This window comes from Macaca fascicularis, chromosome 10 (assembly GCF_037993035.2).
Source record: "Macaca fascicularis isolate 582-1 chromosome 10, T2T-MFA8v1.1".
Taxonomy (NCBI): domain Eukaryota; kingdom Metazoa; phylum Chordata; class Mammalia; order Primates; family Cercopithecidae; genus Macaca; species Macaca fascicularis.
This window is the reverse complement of record NC_088384.1, coordinates 2,639,843-2,655,294: the sequence shown is the minus strand read 5'-3', so window position 1 is coordinate 2,655,294 and position 15,452 is coordinate 2,639,843. Positions and strand designations below refer to the sequence as shown.

At 45.9% G+C, this 15,452-nt stretch overlaps 1 long non-coding RNA gene across 1 annotated transcript in view; it reads left to right on the top strand.

The window, feature by feature from the left end:
* The window catches only part of LOC123567181 (uncharacterized), a 49,452-nt gene extending 36,725 nt beyond the window's left edge, over positions 1-12,727 (top strand). Inside the window, exon 3 of the long non-coding RNA XR_006689992.3 lies at positions 12,127-12,727. This is a non-coding gene — a long non-coding RNA (uncharacterized lncRNA). The remainder of the gene's footprint in view (positions 1-12,126) is intronic.
* The last annotated feature ends 2,725 nt before the right edge of the window (positions 12,728-15,452 follow it).

Sequence of the window (15,452 nt, the reverse complement as noted above, 5' to 3'; positions counted from 1 at the left end):
CAGTATAAATATCTCTGTATTTCTCTGCGTGTTTCTATATGTAAATTACCCTTTACAAGGCACTCACAGTAGCATTTATACATACCCTGTTTTGCATTTTGCTTTTCTCATTTAGCAATATATTTTGGAGATATAATTCTAATCCATGGTTTTTCTTAATAGCTCAGTGATGTTCCACAAATTATTTACTCATTCCCATACTGAGAGATACTTAGATTGGTTCTAGGCACTTGTAATTACAACGAAATGGAAATCTTTATAATACATATATACTCTTAGGGACATGAATTGTACAGAGTCCGATTTTAAATGCAGAATGCTGAGACAAACGGTAAGGACATTTTAAAACGTGACAGATGCTCTCCAATCGTACTCCAAAGAGGTTACAGAGAGTCTCACGGCCAGTAAAGGAGCATGAGGTGCTCGCACCTGCTCCTCCTCATCAGCCCAGCACACCGTGGGTCGGCCGCACGGAGGAAGAGAGAATCATTGGCCTGGTAATGCGCATTTATTTAACTTCACGTGGTTTGAACACTTTGTATTCTATTTATTGGGACTTGTGTTTCCTTTGCTGAGAACTACTTTCTTCATTTATTTTTCCACAAGGGTCAGTTGTTGGTGTTTTGAATATTTTTATACAGTTTTATCAAGAATGTATTTTTAATCATTAAAAATTGCTGTTTTCACACTTGCAGGTATAATTTGTTAACTACCTTCCAAATATTGAATTATTTCTGGTTCCTGAAAGGAATCACACTTAGCATAGTGTATTTTTGAATGAACTTTTGAGCCTATTTGTTAATACATTGTGTAGAATTTTTGCATCTGTATTCAAAAATGAGATACATTTTTATGTGTGTGTATGTAATATTTTGCTCATACTTGGTGAAATCTTGAAGGAGAAAGGTTTCTAAACGTTTAAATAACTTCCATATTATTTAGTTTTCGAAGTTTTACTAGAATTCAGTAAAGAATTTGCCATTTGTATGGCAATAGTGACTTAAGAAGTAACCACGGGGCAACTTTCTCAGTTCTGTGTATGGTAATTGGTTGATTTAGATTTTCAATCTCATCTAAATAAAATGTGGGTCTCCTTCTCCATCTGTACACATATGCGTGTATGCATATATATATACACACACATATATACATATACATCTATATATTCTTACATAATCAGCTATTTCTTCTAGCTTTTCAGAGCATTTATATAGTGCTGAGAAAAATATATTTAATTTGTCTGTATTTTTTATTTCCTTCTCTTCACTCCTCATTTTGTGTTTGTATATTTCTCCTATGTGTCTGCCTCATGTAATTAGCTTTGATACTGTATATTTCATAGGATTTTTATAAAGAAGCATCTCTGGAAATTATTTACTAACAAGACTTTTTAATCTTTTACATGTCATTAATTTCTATTTTCCCTCCTTCTGCTTTCCACACCTTTGTTTTCATTTTTCTCTTTAATTTCATCATTAATTTACTTAATGCCTATTTTTGTTGAGAATTTGTGACACTGATGGTGAAAAATTTTGCTCTGAGCCTGGTGCTGATAGTGTGCTGTGGCTGGAAGAGCGCCACACTTTTGCTTCTGTTCTCTTTCCTCCAGGATTTCTGCAGTCTCAGGTGACCTCCCGAGAACACCTTGAGCAGTGTCTTGCGTCTAAACCTATGGTCATTTTCTGTCGGTATTCACAGGGTGTGAGAATAGCTGTGTTTCTTGTTTTCAGGGTGGAGTTGGGCTATGCAGCTGCACATCCTCCTGAGAACGTGTCACTCTCCTCCACAGGCTCACCTGCTTCTGCTCACTTGGCCTGCTGGGTGAGCAGAGGCAGGTCGATTCCCCTTTAAAGCAGGTGTCTCCAGTCCCCACAGCCACACTCCTGCCTCTGTCCTCCTGCCTCAGGCATTCTTCAAAACCCTGGCAAGCAGGAGTGGGGAGCAACCCTCCAGCCCTGGAAAACGGGGTTGGACATCAGTGCCGCAGCCTCCCACCTCAAAGGGACAACTCCAGTGCTTGGCAGAAGGTCTGGAGAGGCTGAGCGGTGATGCCACACAGGTGGCCCACTCAACAGCTCACTGCAGGTGGCCTCTCACCCTCTCCTTCCCTGCCTCCCAGGCTCCCTTGTCCCTCACCTTGCTCCTGGCCCTGCTGCCCAGGGAGTCAAGTCAAGACTCAAGTACATGGGTCTAGTCACTGCATTTCCTTAGGTTTTAAGCACAGGAAAGTCTCCATTTTTGGTGCCTAAGTGACACAGCCTTGCCTGGGCTTGGATCCTCTCTCCTCCCTACATGGCTCCTCATCTTCTTCGTCTGGGTCACAGCCTCTCTGACACTCATGTTGCCATCCCAGCTCCCTCTTGCTTACCTTTGTCTGCATGGCTTTGCCATACGTTCCTCGATCAGTTGATAACACGTTTCCGAATGTCTTGTAAATGTCACCTGTTCGTACACATGGGCTTTAGTTGTTTTACTCTTACTCTGAGAATCTTGTTTTAATTGGTGGATGTTTCTTGCCTGAACTTGCTGCTGTGATCCACGTCTGACTCTAGTTGCCTTGACATGCCCATGTGTCGTATCACCATTTTCAAACTCCCATTGTTTTCGGCCTTCTGCTCCTTGGTCTGCTTTTTCTTTGGGAATGGGTTTCCTTTGGGAAATTCGGGAAGTTAATTCTTCTGCTTATTTTTTTGTGGTTGCCATCTTTATAGCTTTTAGTAACATTTTCAGAGTCTGTTTCCACATTTATCAATTCTTAACAGACTCTTAACCCCTGCAATGTAAAAGGAGAAAGTCAGTTCATTTCGGTGTTTCCCCAATATTGTCATCATTTTCTAATTTTTCTAGTCTTTGTACAGAACTTATAACGGTTACCTTTATACCTATGAAAATCTAAAATGTGGCCTTCTATACTTAAGCACTATTGAAAGTCTCCTAGCTATAAGTTAAATGCATCAGGGCAATTACATTTTTTTCTACCTCTTGCCCTCTGTGATATGTATGCGTGTGTAACTTTGTGAAAGTTTTTATATGCAGAAATATACATCTTCTATTATATTCATAACTAAATATAACATTGACACTCTGCTTAGGGCTGGGTTTGCACTGGCCCGGCCTTAAGTTTCATGCTAGTGTCCTCCTCGCTCACAGCCAGGCCTTCCTCTCTCCTTGTGCTTCCTGGTTCCAAAGCCCTCAGTTCTGCTGCGTCTGTACCAGGGTGTGACAGCTCCCTTGCTGGACCTACTGCCCTAGTCTCCTTTCAAAGCAGCCCCTCCATTTAAAAAAAATAACTTTATTGAGGTGTGATTCACATACTATATACACTTTACCCTTTTTAGGCATACAATTCCGGGGCTTGTAGTATTTTCATGGAGCTTTGCAATGATCACAACTATCTCATTTCAGAACATTGTCATCACCTGGAAGGAAATCCCATGTCCATTAGCAGTGACTCCCCGTGGTCCTCTCCCCCTGGAACCCGCTGATCTGCATTTGGTCTCTGGATGTGTCTGCTCTGGGTGCGATGGGGTCATTTGATACAGGGACCTTTGTGACTGGTGGCCCTCACTGAGCATCACTCTTTCTTTCCTTCTTTCTCTCTCTCTCTTTCTTTCTTTCTTTCTTTCTTTCTTTCTTTCTTTCTTTCTTTCTTTCTTTCTTTCTTTCTTTCTTTCTTTCTTTCCTTCCTTCCTTCCTTCCTTCCTTCCTTCCTTCCTTCCTTCCTTCCTTCTTTCTTTCTTTCTTTCTTTCTTTCTTTCTTTCTTTCTTTCTTTCTTTCTTTCTTTCTTTCTTTCTTTCTCTCTCTCTCTCTTTTCTCTTTCTTCTTTTTCCTCCTCCTCCTCCTTCTTCTTGACAGAGTCTCATTCTGTCACCTAGGCTGCAGTGCAATGGCACAGTCTCAGCTCACTACAACCTCTGCTTCCCAGGTTCAAGCAATTATCCTGCCTCAGGCTCCCAAGTAGCTGGGATTACAGCTGCGTGCCACCACGTCCAGCTAATTTTTTTTTGTATTTTTAGTAGAGATGAGGTTTCACCATGTTGGCCAGGCTGGTCTCAAACTCCTGAACTCAAGTGATCTGCCTGCCTCGGTCTCCCAAAGTGCTGAGATTACAGGCGTGAGCCACTCCTTCCGGCCAGCATCACATTTTCAAGTTCATCCACAGCAGAGCCTGTCAGTACTTTTGTGAGTCAAGGTTGTCTAGAGAAGCAGAACAAATAGGGAATGTGTGCTTGTTTGTTTGTGTGTGATTTATCATAAGGTAGTAACTCATGCAATTGTGGAGGCTGAGAAGTTCCCCCGTCTGCCGCCTCCAAGCTGGAGACCCAGGAGAGCACCTCGGGGCCGTTTGGAGGTGGCTGGAAAGCTGATGCCACAGATTCCACTCTTTTGAGTCTGAGGACCAAGAACCAGAAGTGCCAAAGGCAGAAGATCGATGCCCCAGCTCAGGGTGTCAGGCAGAGCTAACTCAACCACCCCTCCCTGTTTTGTCTGACAGACCCTCAACAGATTGAATGGCACCCATCCATGGTGGGGGGGATCCATCTGCCTTCCCCAGTGCACCAGTTCAAACGCTAATCTCTCCTGCAAATGCCCTCACAGACACTCTTAGAATTACTGCTTATTTATCTATTTTTCTAACTTTTTCTTTTTTGAGACAGAGTCTCACTTTGTCGCCAGGCTGGAGTGCAGTGGTGTGATCTTGGCTCACTGCAACCTCTGTCTCCCAGATTCAAGCCATTCTCCTGCCTCAGCCTCCTAAGTAGCTGGGACTACAGGCGCCCGCCACCACACCCAGCTAATTTCTGTATTTTTAGTAGAGACAGGGTTTCACCATGTTGGCCAGGCTGGTCTTGAACACTTGACCTCGTGATCCACCCGCCTCAGCCTCCCAAAGTGCTGGGATTACAGGCGTGAGACACTGCACCCAGCCTATCTTTTTAACTTTTAAGTTCAGAGGGACAAGTGCAGGTTGGTTACATAGGTAAACTTGTGTCATGGGGATCTGTTGTACAGATTATTTCATCACTCAAGCACTAAGCTTAGTACCCATTAGTGACTTTTCCTGATCTTCTCCCTCCTCCTACCCTCCACCCTCCAACAGGCCCCAGTGTCTATTGTTCACTCTGTGTGTCCATGTGTTCTCGTCATTCAGCTCTCACGTGTAAGTGAGAACAGAAACACGGCTTAACCAGATACCTGGGCATCCCTCAGCCCACTCAGCTTGAAACAGAATTAGCCACCGCAGTAATGTATTAATTTTTTATTGTCAAATACTACTCCGTTGTGTGGACAGGCCTCACTATTTATCCATTCGTCACTTGATGGGTGTTCGGGTTGCCTCTGCTCTTTGGCTACTACGAATAAAGCTGCTAGAAATACTCACGAATAAGGGTTAGTGTGGACGCAGGTTTACATTTCTCTTGAGCATCTACCAAGAGGAGGAACCACCAGGCTACGGTAACTCTGTGTTAGGAAACTGCCAAACTGTTTTCCAGAGGGTCAGTACCATTTTATATTCCAAACAGGAACGCATTCAGGGTCCAATTCCTTCACGTTTGTATCAACACTCATTATTGTCTGTGTTTTTATTTTAACCATCCTATCGAGTCTGAAATAATAACGCATTATGTTTCGACTTGTATTCCTCTAATTATTAAGATTTTGAGTAGCTTTTCATGTGCTTATTGGCCACTTTTACATCTTCTTTGGATAAATTAATTCAAATCCATGCTTATTTGTGTTATCTGTCTTCTTGTTTCGAGTTATAAGAATTCTTTATCGGCTGGGTGCGGTGGCTCACGCCTGTAATCCCAGCACTTTGGGAGGCTGAGGCAGATGGATCACGAGGTCAGGAGATTGAGACCACCCTGGCTAACATGGTGAAACCCCGTCTCTACTAAAAATATGAAAAATTAGCCGGGTGTGGTGGCGGGTGCCTGTAGTCCCAGCTACTCGGGAGGCTGAGGCAGGAGAATGGCATGAATCCAGGAGGCGGAGCTTGCAGTGAGCTGAGATTGTGCCACTGCACTCCAGCCTGGGCAACAGAGCGAGACTCCGTCTCAAAAAAAAAAAAAAAAAAAGAAAAGAAAAAAAAGAATTTTTTTATCTATTCTGAATATAAGTCTTTTATCACACATACGAATTTCAAATATTTTCTCTGATGCTGTGGATTATCTCCGCATTTTTTATTCTGTTCTTGGAAGCACAAAAGTTGTTAACTTGGAAGCACAAAAGTTGTTAATTTTAATGACGTCCAATTTATCTTTTTTTTTTTTTTTCTCTTTGGAGGCTTGGGTGAGGTTTGTATGAACCAACTGCGCAACCCAAAGTCACAAAGCCTTACTTCTATATTTTCTTCTAAGAGTCCTACAATATAAGTTTTAGCACTTACGTTTAGGTCTATAATTTATTTATTTATTTTTTTAGATGGAGTTTCACTCTATTGCCCAGGCTGGAGTACAGTGGCCTGATCTCAGCTCGCTGCAACCTCCACCTCCCAGGTTCAAGTGATTCTCATGCCTCAGCCTCCTGAGTAGCTGGGACTATAGGTGCGCACCACCATTCCTAGCTAATTTTTTTTATTTTTAGTAGAGTCAGGGTTTCACCATGTTGGCCAGGCTGGTCTCGAACTCCTTACCTCTGGTGATCCACCTGCCTTGGTCTCCCAAAGTGCTGGGATTACAGGCATGAGTCTCTACAACCAACCATAGGTCTATAATTTATTTTGAGTTAATTTTTGTATATGGTGTGTGAGGTTGGGATTCAGCTTCATTCTTTTGCATGTGGATATCCAGTTGACCCAGAAAATTTTGTTGAAAAGATTAATCATTTCACAATGACTATGCTTGGCAACTTTGTTGAAAATCAATTGACCAAAAGTGTAAGAATTTATTTTTGTACTGTCAAGTTTATTTAATTTATCTGCAGACAATGTCCTCATGCCAACACCTCACCGTCTTGATTACTGTAGCTTTATAGTAAGTTTAAAATTGGAGAAGGTATCCTCTATTCTCAAAAATGTTTTGGCTAGCCTGTCAATATAAAATTTAGAATCAGCTTCTCCTATAAAATTCTCTTCAATAATTTCTTCCAATAATGTTTTCTGGTTTCAGTGTTGACGTCTTATAGTTCTTTTGTAAGCTTTCTTTATTTTTGATGTATTGTAAATTTAATTGCTTTCTTCACTTTATTTTTGGATTGTTTATTGCTAATATTTAAACATACAATTGAGTTTTGTATATTAATCCTATATCCTGCAAACTTGCTGAACTCCCTTATAAATTGTAATAGGTGTTTAGTATATTATTTATAATTCGTACATAAACAATTACACCATCTTCAAACAGAGATATGTTTACTTCTCCTTTCAAATTTGGATATCATTTACTTCTTATTCTTGCCTAGTTTCTCTGGAGAGATCTTCCAGTGCAACCCTGAATATACGCAAAGAGAGTGGACGTCTTTGTTTTCTGTTCCTTATCATATAAAGAAAACATCCACTCATTCACCATTAAGTATGATCTTAACTGTGGTTTTCTCATAGAAGCCTTTTATCTAAGGTTGAGGGAGCTTCCTTCCAGTCCTTGCTTGTGGAGCCTTTATTTCTCCTTCATTTCTGAAGAATAGCTTTGCTCAATATCGAATCCTTGATTGACGGTCTTTTTCTTTCAGCCCTATGAATATGTTGTGGCACTGACTCTGGCCTCCATCGCTTCCGATGAGAAGTCAGCTGTACATCTTAAGCAGATTCCTTATACATGATGACTCATTCTTGCTGCTTTCAAAGTTCTCTGTTTGTCTCTCTTTCAACCATTTGACTATGATGTGTCTAGGTGTGGATTTCTTTGAGTTTCTCCTACTTAGAGTTCATTGAGCTTTTGAATGAATAGACAAATCTTTTTTAAATTTAGGGAGTTTTGGCAGCTATTACTTTAAACACTTTTCTGTCCTACTCTCTGCTCCTTTGCCATGAAGCTTATCATGCATACACCAGTGTGTCTGATGTTGTCGCATAGGTCTCTGAGGCTCTGTTCATTTTTATCCATTCCTATTTCTTCCTGTTTCTCAGGTTGAGTAATAAAAAAGACCTATCTGTAAGTTCACTTACTCTTTTTTCTGTTAACTCAAACCCACTGTTAAGCTCCTCTAGTAAATGCTTTCTTTGAGTTATTGTCCTTTCAATTACAAATTCTTATCTGTCTCTCTTTTATAAATTATTTTCCTTTATTGATATTATCTATTGAATGAAACATTGTTCTCATACCTTCCTTTACTTCTTTAGACATAATTTTGTTTAGTTCTTTGAAGATATTTGAATTGTCTTATTTAAAGTCTTTGCCTAATAAATTCAACATCTGGATTCCTCAGGGACAGTTTCTATTTAATACTTTTATTATTGCATAGAAGCATTTTTTTCTGTTTCTTTGCATGTCTCAAGTTATTGTTGAAAGACGGGCATTTTAAAAAATATTATTTGGCATGTCTGGAAATCAGATTTCCCCTCTTCCCTGGAGTTTGTTATTATTATTTGTTGTTATTTCCAGTGGTGCTCCTTGTTAATTTTCTGGACTAATTTTGAAAACTCTGTATTCTCTGTTGTTTGTAGCCACTGAAGTGTCTGCTCAATTCGTTTAGAATTCAGTTACTGAGGCCAGCGCAGTGGCTCACACCTGTAATCCCAGCACTTTGGGAGGCCAAGGTGGGCAGATCATTTGAGGTCAGGAGTTCAAAACCAGCCTGGCCAATATAGTGAAACCCCGTCTCTACTAAAAATGCAAAAATTAACCGCGTGTGGTGGTGGGTGCCTGCAATCCCAGCTACTTGGGAGACTGAGGCAGGAGAATTGCTAGAGCCCAGGAGACGGAGGTTGCAGTGAACAGAGATGGCACCATTGCACTCCAGTTTGGGGGACAGAGCAAGACTCTGTCTCAGAAAAAAAAAAAAAAAATCAGTTACTGAGTGGACAGTCTGTCCTTAAATATCTTAACCATTTTCACATCTAGAAAACAAATGTGCAGCTCTCTGCCAGCGTTCATTTAATTTTACATAAACACGCTCTTTGGGGCTGAAGTAAATCTGACTGATTTGCCATGTGAAAATAAAATAAAAACCATTCTTGGAGTTATTTCTAAACAGAACTAACATCAAAATTATCTGAGTCATCAGAATCCTCTATTTTGAAAAAAAATCAGATTCATCAAATGACTTCTGTGAACAACTGTTCGAGAATGATACTAATGTCACACATAGGAATACTACATTTTCTAGGATTTGACATTTTCAGTGATCGAGAATTACACATTTCGTAAATGGAAATAACACTACTAAAAACAGAATGCATAAATAGAATGATGTACTTTGTTTCCATAGTCGATATACTACGGCAATGCAGACATAATAATGAAAGCAACATAGTTCGTGGCAAAGTTGTCTCGAGGTAAACACTGTAGCCACAAGCACCACTGGTGAGTATTCTCAGTGCAGACAGGAAAGAGTTAAAGCAATAGGTCTTCCAGGCTTTGCTGAGCAGCTCTGTGTGTGATGGGATGTGACTTCAATACCTGTTCAGGCAGTTACAACTCTGCCTTAGCCTTCACTTCTTGCTTTTGGCCTGAACCTCTCTCCTTTGTGACTTGGCTCAGCTGTGACAAAGGGATGCGACCACTGCACACCCCACTGTGCCTCACCTGCACAGGTGCATGTCTGTGCCATTTGCGTGGGTGGCCCTCACTCTGCGATCCAGAGCAGCATGCAAGGACATTGTCCTGGCCAAGAGGTCATGGGTGGGACTCCTCTGAGCTCTTTGAGAGTTCAGTCCCTTTGCTGAGATCCATAACATTTGGTAGATATTTCTTGCCGCCTTCCACGCTTTGCCCAGATACCATTGTGTTGGACACTTTTCCTCACAATCCAAGGTTTATGGTTATGGTTGTCTCTGGTCTCATTGGATGTGCTTTTTTTCCTCTTTATGTTTTATTCCATTTGATGTTTGTATTTGGCTTTACTTGGAAATGGAATAGAAACCTCTCTGTTCCGTTGTGTTACAGCAGAAATGTACTCTGACCGCTATTTTAAAAGAAGAAGAAGAATTTTCCAATGATCAGCATGGCTGGCTTGGGGCGGGGAAGGACAGGATACAGAAGCAAAAGAGTTAGTCTGAAGTCAGGAAAATGGGTTCCACGCTTTTGTTCTGTGCTGACTCATCCAAGTATTGTGGACCGTATACTTGGCATCTTTACACTTGAGTTTCAACTCCAAGAAAGGATAAGAAAGCGTCAGGTTTCAACGAGAAAACACAATAAAGCCACTAGTGCAAAGCTCATCATGCTGGGGCGCCTGGGTAAACTAAGTCCCTTATGTTTAGCAACAACAAAAGACATAGAAAGCGCCACTCACTGGAGGACCGGGGGAGAGACACACAACACCCACGGGCCCCAGGCAGTTCTAGAATCCTACCGGGTGGACGGCCATGGCTCCCGACCTGGGTGGGCAGCTCTGAGATGAGCCCCATCCTGTTCTGTGGCCGGAGCTGCCCTGTGGGTGATTGCTGGGCCCTGTTTCACTCCTAAGAATTTCCTCTTCTTCCCTTGTCCTCTCATACACACCCAGAGTCACAGGGGCTGGAAACTCTCCACACACTTCTCAGTGCAAGGTTGGACGCCAAGGGTTGTTGATGTTTAACGAATGCTTCTAAGACACACCTGCAGGCCCATATGCATTGCAGTGCTGTTAAAAATAACACACACAGAAACAGCCTAAGTGTCTGCTGACGGATGAACTCAAACACTGTGTTATAGATGCACAACGGAGTGCTTTTCAGTCTTAAAAATAGAAGGAAAGGCCAGGCACAGTGGCTCACACCTGTAATCCCAGCACTTTGGGAGGCTGAGACCGGTGGATCACCTGAGGTCAGGAGTTCAAGACCAGCCTGACCAACAAGTGAAACCCTGTTTCTACTAAAAATATAAAAATTAGCCAAGCTCAGTGGCTCATGCCTGTAATCCCAGCACTCTGAGAGGCTGATGCAGGTGGATCACCTGAGGTCAGGAGTTCGAGACCTGCATGGACATCATGGTGAAACCCCATCTCTACTAAAAATACAAAAATTAGCAGTGTGTGGTGGCTCATGCCTATAATCCCAACTACTCAGGAGGCTGAGGCAGGAGAATCACTTGAACCTGGGAGGTGGAGGTTGAAGTGAGCTGAAATCATGCCACTGTACTCCAGCCTGGGTGACAGAGTGAAACTCTGTCTCAAGAAAAAAGAAGAAAGAAAAAGAAAGAAGGAAGGAAGGAAGGAAGAAGGAAGGAAGGAAGGAAGCGAGAGAAAGAAGAAAGAAGAAAAGAAAGAAAGAAAAGAAAGAAAGAAAGAAAGAAAGAGGAGGGGGGAGAGAGGGAGGGAAGGAGGAAGGAAGGAAAGACAGAAGAAAGAGAGAAGAAAGAAAGAAAAAGAAAGAAAGGAGAGAGGGAGGGAGGGAGAGAGGGAGGGAGGGAGAGAGGGAGGGAGGGAGGGAGGAAGGAAGGAAGGAAGGAAAGAAGGAAGGAAGGAAGGAAAGAAGAAAGAGAGAAGAAAGAAGAAAGAAAGAAGAAAAAGGAAGAAAGAAGAAAAGAGGAGAGAGGGAGGGAGGGAGGAAGGAAGGAAAGAAAATCTGCCATTTGCAACAACATAGGCGAACCTGGCGGACATCATGCTGAGTGAAATAAGCAGACACAGAAAGACAAACACTGCACAGACTCTCTCAAACGTACAGACGGAGGCAGAGATCCAGGTGATGCGGCCAGGAGCCCAGAAACGGCAGCAGGCACCGAGGCTGTGAGACGTGAGGGGCAGATTCTCCTGGAGCCCCCAGGAAGAGCCAGCCTTGCCGGTGCCTGGATTTCAGCCCCGTAGGACTAATTTTGGGCTTCTCTCTTCCAGAATTGTAAGAGAATATGTTTTGGAGGTTTTAAGCCACCACGTCTGGAGTAATTTGTTATAACAGCCAGAAACTGACCTCCCGGGCGTCAGGGTGCGATCCGGCTTCTCCTTCCCTCCCTTCCTTCCTTCTTCTTCTCCTGCCAAAGTCAATGCCATATGTACTTGTTTTGTTGTTGAGTTTCTGTTTCTCTTTTTCTTTATTTGTACAGCAGCCCTGAACTTCAAGGCCATAATCTCTATAGTCAGTCCGAGTAAGGACACGGATACACAGATCCATCGGCCGGTCCCAGGTCTGAAGAGCTTTAACACACAAAGAACACACTTCCGACCATGTTGGATCACTGCAGGGGGATGTCGTCCACCCCTGGCTGGTCATCCCGAGGGCCAACCTTCTTCCCACGCAGCCCGGGCTCCTTGCCATCCCTGGAGTTCTCAGGGCTCGGCCAGCGGATGGAAAGAGAACGAGCTGAAAGCTCTTGGTGAGACTTAGGGGTCTGGGTTGGGGATGGCACTGACTTCTTGTTCGCATTCACCAGCCAAGTAAGATCTGCAAAGCAAGCTGAAACAAGTCAGCCCATGAAGGCCCAGGAGGAAAAAGGAAGGGCCGGTGGCTGAGGCCACGGAAAGGTTTGAGCAGGCTGAGTGACCAGGGCCTGGGCTTTGACCTCCCAGCTCACAGCTCTGTGAACTCATCTATTTCTGTTATTATCATGTATATTCATAACTAATACTTTAGTTCGGCACCTAATTTACAAACGTCTTACTTCAGTGTCTCATTTATTAATACAAATAATAAAAAGTAAATGCCGTTAAGGGCTTTGCAGGTTACAGAGCAACTGCGCCTCCGGGATCTCCTCTAAGCGTTCCTTTATCTGGCCTTATTAATTCCAGCACTTATGAGCCGGGGGACTTTGGAGAGTCACTGTCCGTGTCTGAGCTGTGTTTTCTATTAGCAAATGGGGATCAATACCTGCCAGCCTCTCCCAGGGCGGTGATGAGTTTCCCGCTGCCTGGGATGGGACACCTGAGAGAATTCAGACAACCGCGTGCTCTGCTCAGAGCTCCCCTCCGCTCCAGGGACGGCAGAGCTACTGCCATGCGGCAGGGGCCCAGCGGAAAGCAGGGACCAGCCTGGCCCCAGCAGGAGTGGCACAGCCCCCACAGGCCGGGCCTCCAGAGGCCCAGCCAGCGGGCCACCCTGCCCTGGGAGGCTCAGGTGCCTGGCAGGAGCAGGCCCGGCCTGTGAGCTCTCACCGCCTGTGTCTCAGCCTAGTGGGCGCCCCTCCCGCCCCCAACCCGAGGCTCCGGCTGCCAGCCGCTTTGGGTTTGTCCTGCCCGGCCACACAGGCATCACGGGAGGCTGAGCAGCCACGGGCAGCTCTCATTCATACTCGGGGAGGAATCCGGAGAGTGAAACATTTTCCCCAAAATGTAAATTGTGTTAAAGAAAATCTATACCTCTAGAAGGACTTTGTAATAAGGCAATAAATCAAGTCAGGAAGCAGCACTCTTGGGGGGAACGAATGTCTTATTTACTGGGGAGGGAGAGGAAGAATGCGGTGCAGTGTTCGGGTGGGGCAGCCTCTCCCAGACCCCCGCCCCGGCCCTGGAGGTCCCTGTCCGGAAGGCGCCTGCACGGCCCCATCCCCAGGGCTCAGCGTGCCTCTCTAGAGGCCACCCCACTCATCCCCCTGCTCATTCACTCACCTGTTCATTCATTCACTCCCAGGTTACCTAGAGCTTATTACCAACTGTGCACAGCGCTCACTGCTGAGCCTGCAGTGACCAGCAAAGAATAAGGGTTCACCCGTCAAAAGCTCTCGGAAGGGAGGCACACAGTGAGTGAGGTTCAGTCCAGGCCAAAGCATTGAGCTGTGCAGGAGAAGGCGACCTCTCTGTGCTCCTCTAAGGAGGCTGCTGTCTGGTGCAGGAGGCAGGCAGAAGCCAGACAGTGACACCCAGGAAGCTCCTGGGCCCAGGAAACACAGCCCAAGGCGGGGTGGTCAGGGAGGCCTGCCTGGAGGGGGTGGCAGCCTAGCTGAGGATGAGGCCCTCCAGGGAAAAACTGGGGGAAGCAGAGACACAGAGGGGGCCCTACCATGGGAAGAAGGGCCCCCTGCCACACCTCTCCCAGCACTCAGGTACATGGTTGGAGTCCTTCAGAGGGTCTGGCTCCCCAGAGGACGCCCAGAGTCTGGGATGTGTCAGGCGTCTTGCAGCCAGTAGCGCCTCCGCTGTGCTGTGCTGTGCTGTGCTGTGCTGGTCTAAGTAATTTCGGGCTTACTGTGTAGGTGGCACTAAGATTGGATCCCAAGTCAGAGATCCCCGCGGTGCAGTTTTTCCAGGGAAGATGAGAAAACTAGAGCACCACACGCGTGTCATGAGACTTTCCTCAGTCGGTCTGGCGTGCTCTGGTTTGCAAGGCCCTCATCTGTCTCTGGACTCCCAGTCGTGTGGCGTGTCCCTGTTACGTGTTTGACGGGTAGGGAAAGGGAAGTGCACGGCGGAGAAATGGCCCACCTGGTCTGCCCGCACCAGCTGTGCAACTCGGGCCAGGTACTCAGCCCTCTGGGCACCAGCTTCGGGCTCACACCCTGCAGACCGAGGCTTGAGTCAGGGCTCACAGTAGGAGCCAGGGAGGAAACCGTGCCAGGCCCATGCTCTGACGCCAGCCACACTGGAGGGGTGCTCTGGGTGTCCTGAGGTCTGGGCGTGACCCTGACACCCTTCCCAGGACCTGGACTCACTGCACAGTGCTCCTAGGTGGGAGTGGCCTAGGCATGAGGGTCCCTCCCCAGCAGGGCACAGTGTCCTGCCTGCCTCACATCTCACAGGTGTCTCGATGGCTTGAAAGAGGAGCTTGGGTCCTGCAGCCGTGCCCTGGATCCTGGTCTCTCTCCTTTGCTGCGACGGGGAGGGGCGGGGCGTGGGAATGATGGGGCTTTCTGGGCGTGTACTCACCCACCCGGGAGCCTGAGGTGGGAGAGGCCTGGGGAATCCGTGCGGCAGCGCTGACTCCTGGGGTCTGGGGGTGAACGGGTGGCTGGCCCTTCTTTAACGCAGGTGCAGCGCTCCTGGCACTGCCCACCACAGGCGATGGAGCCCCGCCGGGGACTTGCCGTCCTTTGGGGCTGGGGTCTTATTTTTCTCTGAACTGTCGTCAGGAGGGTTGGTCATCCCGCACCAGTGCTTTCCAGTCTGGAAAGAGGGAGAAAGAACTGCTCAGTGAGGGCTTTAAAAGTTGGGTCGGGAGGTTCCCCGAGGGATTCTCTTCTCCCTGGACCACCACTGGGTTCTCCTGGTCACTGCAGGCCGGGCTGACTACTGGGGTCGGGATCCCGTCCTGACTGCAGGGTCAGGGCCATCGTGCAGGTGGCTTCGGGGGGCTGTTTGCGGCCATCCTGAGGGGCACCCCACACCCTCCCAGGTTCCCCCCACACCCTCCCAGGTTCCCCCCACACCGTCCCAGGTTCCCCCCCGCGCCCTCCCAGGTTCCCCCCACGCCCTCCCAGATTCCTCCCACGCCCTCCCAGGT